This window comes from Larimichthys crocea, chromosome XV, assembly GCF_000972845.2.
Source record: "Larimichthys crocea isolate SSNF chromosome XV, L_crocea_2.0, whole genome shotgun sequence".
NCBI classification, from domain to species: Eukaryota; Metazoa; Chordata; class Actinopteri; family Sciaenidae; genus Larimichthys; species Larimichthys crocea.
In genome coordinates this window covers 5,377,455-5,386,728 of record NC_040025.1, presented here as the reverse complement: position 1 = coordinate 5,386,728, position 9,274 = coordinate 5,377,455, and positions in this window count along the sequence as shown.

Sequence of the window (9,274 nt, the reverse complement as noted above, 5' to 3'; positions counted from 1 at the left end):
TTTGTAGAGCAGCCGCCCCATGTGCGAAGGCTCAGTCCTTACTTTTCCCACACTCTTCTGTTGGTTTTGTGTTTTGTGTAAAAAAAGTGAATAAAATGTCGAATAGAGTGTGACATTACACCATTACACCGATGCAGCAGTTATAATAAAGTAACATAAAGTAAGTTAAAAATACATATCAGTATGAGTACCATATGAGTAGAACAGATATATGCACTCAAAAACATTTAGGCCAAAATGCAGGACTAGCATTTCGATTACATAGAGAAAGATTCCATCTATTTAAATTACATAGTTTTATTCTAACTAAACTAATAAACTTAATGTGAAGCAAATAATAAGATTTATGTAATAGTACTAATAAACCCAATGTGCTTCCACTACACAGTAGCCAGATTCATGCATTCGATATTAATAAAGCCAATTTGTTTGTCCAAACCCAACAGCGAAAATGAATGCGGTCATTTGAGTTTATTAGTACTATTACATAAATCTTATTACTTGCTTCACATTAAGTTTAATAGTTAATGTATATTCAAAACTATCTAATTCAAATGGATGGAAATGTTCTATGCAACTGAAATACATAAGTGGTCTAAATATTTTAATGGTGCGATGAGCAGTGGAAAAAGAAACTGTGAACATGGCAGATCAATCAATTTATCAACAGAACCTGTTGATAAAACAGTAACAGTAACTATTAATAACAGATAATTCAAGTGGTAAAAATCTAAACGTGAACTGACGTGATGGCATCAAGTTGCAGATAGAATTAGGAGTGGAAACAGCTGTGAAAAATATAAATTCTTTATTTTGTTGACGACCAACTCCCAAAGCTTTGGTCCCTGGACACCAGTGTGGGAACCACTGCTGTAAATCAATGTAAACAGTAACACCAAAGTTGAAGTGAATTCCCTGACTCTTTGAAGGATGAAATATTAATGATAGAAACCTGCAGCAGCTCTAATAAAACAGACTTGACTGTACAGTGTTTGTCAGCAGGAATCCTGGGCTTTTTTACTCAAGATATTCTGACACTTTCCAGTAGGATAAATAAAATGAATCATAGCTGAATACCACTGAGTTTCTTTGGTTTTAAGGAGTGATGTTGTCCTTGGTGGCTCACTGTCACACTGCCATGGTTTACTGGGACACTTGAAGAACAGATTGTTAATGTTATAAATAACACCTGTGCTTTTCCTACAGCGACATATTCAAAAGCCCGACTCTGTCCTCACTCAGGGTACTGACAGCTGTTTTGAATTCTAATGTGTTTTTCAATTACACTCTTTTGTCGATTTTACTTGCCAGTAATGTTTCAATGCCAGTGTCCCATTTTCAATTCAGATTTAGTTTTCAATGCCAAAATTTACGAGACACATTGTCACCTTGTAGGTTCATGTGGCAGACAGCTGCATATTTGAAAATCAAGTGTAACGCCAATGTTCACTCTCCTTTAGATCTGTTGAGAAATAATATCTCTTTAGCTGCTAAATGCGCCATAATGTTCACATGCTAGTATCTCTATTTATCTGTCTGCTGCCCGGTGTTGAGTAAGTCCTGTCCAGTGTGTTTTTCACTGAAGACAGCTGCCTGCTGCAGACAAAAACGGCAGAATGAGAACGGGATGACTGAATTAAAAAAGTTAAGTTACATACCAGAAAACCAAAAGAGGGAGCTGAAAGTAGCCACAACTCTGTAGAGCAGAGGAGATTGTATAAAGCTGGGGTGCGGCCTGCAGGTCAGAACCGGCAACCGGCCCACCAAAAGGTCCATTAATAGTGCATTTTTAGTGCAGAAAGGGGTAAATCTGGAGGTGTTCTTCTTCATACGTTATGCAATGGTTTTACTGGTCCTGCTCATTTGATATCAAATTGGGCTGTATGTGACACAGTGTGTGTTTGTTTGCAAGCGTGAGATTGCAACCAACCCCCAGTCTTACCTGCAGTATCCGATCTTTGTAGAGAGGAAATGCAAGGAATTAGTCTGCAATATTTTTGGCCAACTTATCTAATCTGTTCAAAAAGTATTTCAATTATTTAAATATGTAATATAATCATGAATATTTTGTCAAATAAATTTAAGCAAACAAAAAACATATAACTTGTTTAAAAGCTTAATGATTTCTTAATTTAGTCTGGCACAGGCATGATGATGATGATCTGACTATCTGGTCTACTCTACTATACTATCATAGACTGATACTGATTTAGATGTTTGTTTGTTTCCCAGCCACTGTGATTCATATACAGTATATGAATCAGATTGACCAGAATTGAAGCCTAGAGCCTCTAAATACTTGAATCTTCCTTGAGATCCAACACAGTACATCTGGTTTCCTTTGATTACATTATTCTGTAGTATTGCAGTGTTTACTTGTGGTGTATAAAAATCACTAAGTAAGTACAGGCTGTTCAGGAGTTTGAGGCAGTGATGCAGAACTCACAGTTTCCCTACCGAAAAAAAAAAAGTTCTGGAAAGAACTCCAAGGGCGAAGAACAAATTCATTTCTTTTGCACTAAAAATATATTTTCCTAGCAGCAGGGTCACATGGTGACTAAGGCTACTGTCCTTCAGCTGGACAGAACAGGTTCAGGTGCTGTGTTGGCAAACATCTGCCAACCTGAAATGATCGTGAACAAGACTCAGTACAAGGACTGCTGTTTTGTATCAAAACATGACCTCTGACCTATGCTACCTTTATTCATAAATGAATTTTATTTTTAAATGATCAGTTACCATAAAATGTTTTTTTTATATTCACCAAAGAATGACATCTCAAATCAGATAGATTGTTGCTTCATTCCTCACTGCCCTGCTTTTCAGCCTCCCTCTGTGTACACAGCTCTGTCGATAAAGTGTCTGACCTCCCAGCAGACTTCTTCCCTTCCCTGTGCCTCACCCTCCCACCAGCACCTCTGCAATATGTGCAATGTGATGAAGTAGACATGCTCTTTCCATCTACGAGGAGAGCCTGTAGCTGCCTCACTGTCTCCATGCAAAGATCCTCTCTGCTCCTTGTCTTTTCCATCAAAATATTAACACAGATCCCTAACTGACAAACACACAAACAAACACAGACATTTATACTCCCCTTCTTCTTGGTTTCCTCCCTCCATCAATGCACCCACCATTGCCCTCAGTCTCCTGCGTCTCTTTCTCTTTTTCTTTTTCTTTCTCCAGTGAGATGAGGATTATGTCACCAGCTGAGTTTCTGCAGCACTGTTCATGCAACATCCTGGAAAGTTTGATTTACACGTTGACAGGTATATTGAAGGCTATTTGCTACAATTACGGTAAGATGAAGAAAAAAAAACTTCCTGTCTCCAATATGAAAACATTTTTAAAAATCAGGTTGTATTGTTTGCAGATGATGTGATTCAGTGGGCCTCATAAGGTTCAAGTTGGAGGCCATGGTTCACATCATCTGCAAAGAATACAAGCTGATTTTTAAAAATGTTTTCATATTGAAGATTCCAAAAAATGGTGCATTGCTGCCTTTGGGATGGGAATGAGTTACTGAGTTCAAGTATCTTTGAGTCCACAAGGGAGGGTAAAATGATTGGGTTGGAGGTTGGATGTTGAACTGGTCAATCTACAGCACCAGTCAAAAGTTTGTGCACACCTTTCTCTATTCTTGATACTTTCTGCACAGTAGATTTATGCTGACGACATTAAAACTATGCAACTAACACATGGAATTATGTGAAAGAGCAGAATATGTTTTATATGTTAGATTCTTCAAAGTAGCTACCGATGCATTTTTGGCATTTTTTCAATCTGCTACACAAGGTCATCACCTAGAGTGGTTTTCAATTAACAGATGTGCTTTGTGAAAACTAAATTTTTATTTTGGGATATTTTTTTTGGCCTTTTTCAAACTTTATTATTGACAGAGCCAGCTGAAGAGTGACAGGAATGTGGAGAGAGAGAGAGATGGGCAAGGGGCCACAAGTAGGATTCAAACCCCAGGCCGCTGCTGAGCATTTTTACATAGGGTGGATGCTCTACCAACTGAGCTAATTGACACCCCACCTTGTGAAAACTTAATTAATGGAATTTCATTAGCATACAGTATACATGTTGTAATCCATGTTATGGCAACTAAGTAAAGAGAAACGTCAGTCCATCTCTACTTTCATACAGTCAGTCTTGAACATTTCAAGGACTCTGAATGTGTCTTCAACTGGAGTTGCTTGGGCCAAGAAACACAAGGAGTGGACATTAGACCAGTGGAAATCAGGACTTTGGCCTGATGAGTCCAAATTCCAAAATCACACAGACACAGAGAAGGTGAACAGATGGTGTCTGCATGTGTGATTCCCACCTTGAAGCACTGAGGAGGAGGTGAGATGGTGACACTGCTGAGTTCAAGGCACACTTAACCAGCATAGCTATCATAGCTTTTTTCTGGACATCCAATGACAATACCTTCTGGGCACCTTTCTTTGGAGGTTTTCCAGGCATGTGCAACTGGTGGTATCACTGGACAGATTATATATATATCGAGTATATATATATATATATATAGGCCATCAGGAGGTGCTGGAAAATGTTGGAATACCTTGCTTACATACAGTATCTCACAAAAGTGAGTACAAACCTCACATTTCTGCAAATATTTCATTATATTTTTTTTATGGGACAACACTGAAGATATGACACAATGTAAACTAGTCAGTGTACAGCTTGTATAACAGTCTAAATTTACTGTCCCCACAAACCAACTCAACACACAGCCAATAATGTCTAAACCACTGGCAACAAAAGTGAGTACAACCCTAAGTGAAAATGTCCAAATTGGGCCCAATTAGCCATTTTCCCTCCCTGGTGTCATGTGACTCGTTAGTGTTACAAGTCTCAGGTGTGAATGGGGAGCAGGTGTGTTAAATTTGGTGTTATCGCTCTCACACTAGTCACTGGAATTTCAACATGGCACCTCATGGTGAAGAACTCTCTGAGGAACTAAAAAAAAAATTGTTGCTCTATATAAACATGGCCTATCAAAAGATTGCTAACACCCTAAAACTGAGATGCAGCACAGTGGCTGAGACCATACAGCAGTTTAACAGGACAGGTTCCACTCAGAACAGACCTCGTCAATGTCGACTAAAGAAGTTGAGTGCATATGCTCAGTCGGTAGAGCAGCCGCCCCATGTTCAAAGGCTCAGTCCTTCCTGCAGCGGCCCAGGGTTCGAATCCGACCTGTGGCTCTTTCCTGCATGTCATTTCCCCATCTCTCTCCCCCCACATTTCCTGTCACTCTTCAAGCTGTCTCTATTCAAAAAAGGCCTTGGTCTGCATGCTGTCGTCCCAGAAGGAAGCCTCTTCTGAAGATGATGCACAAGAAAGCCTGCAAACAGATTGGTGAAGACAAGCAGACGAAGGACATGGATGCTGGAACCATGTGGTCTGATGAGACCAGGATAAACTTATTTGGTTCAGATGGTGTCAAGCATGTGTGGCAGCAACCAGGTGAGGAGTACAAAGACAGGTGTGTCTTGCCCACAGTCAAGCATGGTAGTGGGAGTGTCATGGTCTGGGGCTGCATGAGTGCTGCCGGCACTGAGTTACAGTTTATTGAGGGAACCATGAATGCCAACATGAACTGTGACATACTGAAGCAGAGCATGATCCCCTCCGTTCAGAAACTGGGCCGCAGGGCAGTATTCCAACATAATAACGACCCCAAACACACCTCCAAGACGACCACCGCCTTGCTAAAGAAGCTGAGGGTAAAGGTGATGGACTGGCCTCCAAATGTCTCCAGACCTAAACCCTACTGAGCATCTGTGGGGCATCCTCAAACGAAAGGTGGAGGGGCACAAGGCCTGTAATATCCACCAGCTCTGTGATGTCATCTCGTGAACTCCGTGCCCAAGAGGGTTAATGCAGTGCTGGAAAATAATGGTGGTCACACAAAATATTGACACTTTGTGCCCAATTTGGACATTTTCACTTAGGGGTGTACTCACTTTTGTTGCCAGTGGTTTAGACATTAATGTGTGTGTTGAGTTATTTTGAGGGGACAGTAAATTTACAGTTATACAAGCTGTACACTGACTATTTTACATTGTATCAAAGTGTCATTTCTTCAGTGTTGTCCCATTTTTAAAAAAAATGAAATATTTGCAGAAATGTGAGGGGTGTACTCACTTTTGTGAAATACTGTACATACCCACATGTAGACTTATGTTCCATTGCACCCACTATCCACACACCACTGACGGTATCATGCTTTGTTTTTGTTGCGTTATCCTGAATACATGACTTGCTTTAATAAATTATTACAGTGTGGACCTCCCTTCTTGAATAAGCTGACCATAACAATGAATTAAACAAACATGATAGAACCTGTTAATTAGTCATCTTTAGGTGCCTTTAGTCAGTGAGTGGTTGCCACTGCTGCCTCCAATTTTTCACTGAATCTCTCATTTAACTTGCAGCAAAAAATAAAATAAGCAAATTTCTCAATGTCGAACTATTCTTTTCAATAAGTGAAATACTAGATACCTTTTTCATAATGTCCTTGAATGGTTTAGGAACCCCTTGAAGGTTATCGTAGGCAAAGGGACCAGACACTTCACCTTTCATCCAAGAAGTCGTCGCAGGTATTTACCTCTGTGGGGTAACATTTGAATATGGAAGTCAGTTAGAACTGAAGAAACCTCTTGGATGAGAGATAAAACATTGAACATTTATAGTTGCCTACGATGACCCTAACCTGGATGACTGAGATCTTCACAGACATGGTTTGGTAGACACTTTTCTAGAAGGTGAGGACTGGCCTGGTACTTCCTCTGAATTTCCTGAATACAGAACTTTTATAATTAACTAATTTTTTCATGACTTTAAACTTTCCTTCCAACCAAAGTGGAATCCCCTCCCCGTCCACATCTGTCACTACTGGACGTTGCGGCTGCACACTCGTACTGTAAAGTGCTGGGCCGTCCACCTAAATGGCAGACGTTTATAGTTTCTTGTCACCTCTTTCCCCCTGCCTGTTTTTTTTCATCCTTATTCTTTTGTCCCCTCCAATTCCTCCTTTCTTCCCCCCCATCAGTCATGATTTCTCTCTTTTAAATTTGCCCATAGGTCTCTCTCTCTCTTTTCCCTTCTTTCTTGTCATTATCGCTCTTTTCTCTGCCTACAGAATGATTCAATTTCACCATATTCTTTCCATGAATCATTTGCACTGTGTGTGTGTGTGTGTGTGTGTGTGTGTGTAACAAGGCCATTCTTACTGCAGGAGGCGCTAGCAGTGGGATAGGTCAGTAACCATCTCTCTCTGTCTCCCCCTCTCTCTCTCTCTCTCTCCCCCCACCCTTCTGCTGTGTCTGTGTGTCTGTGCCTTCCCCCCCTCAGCCACCCACTTGCACCAGCCGCCCCCCTCCTCCACCTCCATCACCCAGCACTGCAGAAGAGGCCTCTTGTCTCCCCCGCAGTCTGCAAGGCCTTTCTTTAGCCCCCCCCCTCGCCACCACCACCCTTCTCCTCTCTCCCTCTCTCCTCCCTCTCTCTCTCTCTTTCTGTCTCTGTGCTGGTGTTATTGTCCTAGTTTGTGTGGCACCCTGATCCAGATGACCTCTAGCAACATGCAATATTCAGGGGATGTGAAGTACATGATGAAATTTTGTACCCGCAACATCACAGGCGTGACTTCCACTGGCACACACATGCTCGTAGAAATTTCTTATTATCCATCTTCCCTCCCCCCCTTTTTCGCCAAAAAGGGGATCTCAAGCTGGCTCCTGCCAGTTTCTCGCAGGGGGTGCCATCAGCGACTCCACCACAACTGTAACTACATTACAACCTGCTCACGACCCCCTCTGCATGTCCCATCTCCCCCTCCTCAGCTCTCCTCCCTGATCATCTTGCGATCGCCGCTCAGGTGGATGCAGGCTGCAGGTCAGGTGGGGGCAAATGCTAAACTGACCTGTGGCCAGTTCAACCAATTAGCCTCCCTCCTCTTAAGTACAAGGGCTGTTTTGTCTCGCAGCCTGCACCTCTTTGTGTCTGACAGTACACTCACACACACACACACACACACACACACTAGGGCCTCTCCGTCTTTCTCTCTCCTCCATCTACAGGGGGCGCCAGTCTCTACACCATCACCTCCCCTCCCCCCACTCCTCCCCTTTCTTCTCCCCTCTTTCTGTCTCTCCTCCTCCTCCTCCTCCCTCCTCCTTTTCCCTTCCCCCTACAACCCCTCCTCCGTCTGCCCCGACCACTTCCTCCCCTCTTTCTACCTTCTCCTCCTCTTTGCTTCTCCTCCCTTGTGCTCCTGTCCTTCTCTCTGACTCCCTTTTTCCTCTACTCCCCTTCCCCCAACTCCTTCCCCTTCGCCTCCCTCTCTCTCTCTCTCTCTCTCTCTCTCTCCCCACCCGCACCATCGCCTCCCCTCCCCTACCCTCCCCCCTTTGAAAGGCTGTTAAGCGCTCCTTCTACACACAGCACTGCAGATGAGGCCTCCGCCTCCCCCACAGTCTGCCAGGCCTCTCTCTCTCCCTCTCCCTCTCTCCTTCAGCCTCCCCCACCACTCCTTCCCTTCCTCCCTCTCTCTCTCTCTCGCTCCTTACAACAGCATAGCAACACTGACTAGCCAGCCAAGGAGAGTCTTGCCTCTCTCCCTCCCTCTTGCACTGGGGTAATTTCCCTCCATTTTAGATTCCTCATCCCAGGGCGACAAAGGATGGGATTTTAATGAAATACTTGGGAGGTAAAAATACATACAGTGAATTCACGCATCAGATCTCACTCAATTGACCTGGTTTGGTGGAACAGCATGACTCACTAGATGTAACTCGGTCCGATCTGATTGATCCCTACTGGGAGAGTACCTTTCATCCAATGGCACACCTCAGCAAAGGGTTAATAATGTAGTGTTCTATTTCTAACCAGCTTTTCCACATCTAATCACTGGTTACATGCACACAGGCTCCGTTTGGTGTAGCTGTATAACCAGAGCACAGGAGGACATATTGTATCTCTCTGACAAACACATCACATATTCTGTTTCATGTTTTCTTGAAACACCTCGTTGTGCACCTGGAAAAGGAGGACGCTCAAACAGGCTTTACTTCAAATGTGGAGCTCGTCACACATTTCAGGCTGGTCATGGAAACTGGACATGCCAGATTCTGAGGATGGCTACCTTCAAAATACAATAACCATCAGCATTCAAAACACAGTACATATTTTCCAGTTATTTCGCAGATCTCCACAATGCTGTCATCGACTCCTCCACCTGTCGTTTCCATGGTCAGAAACC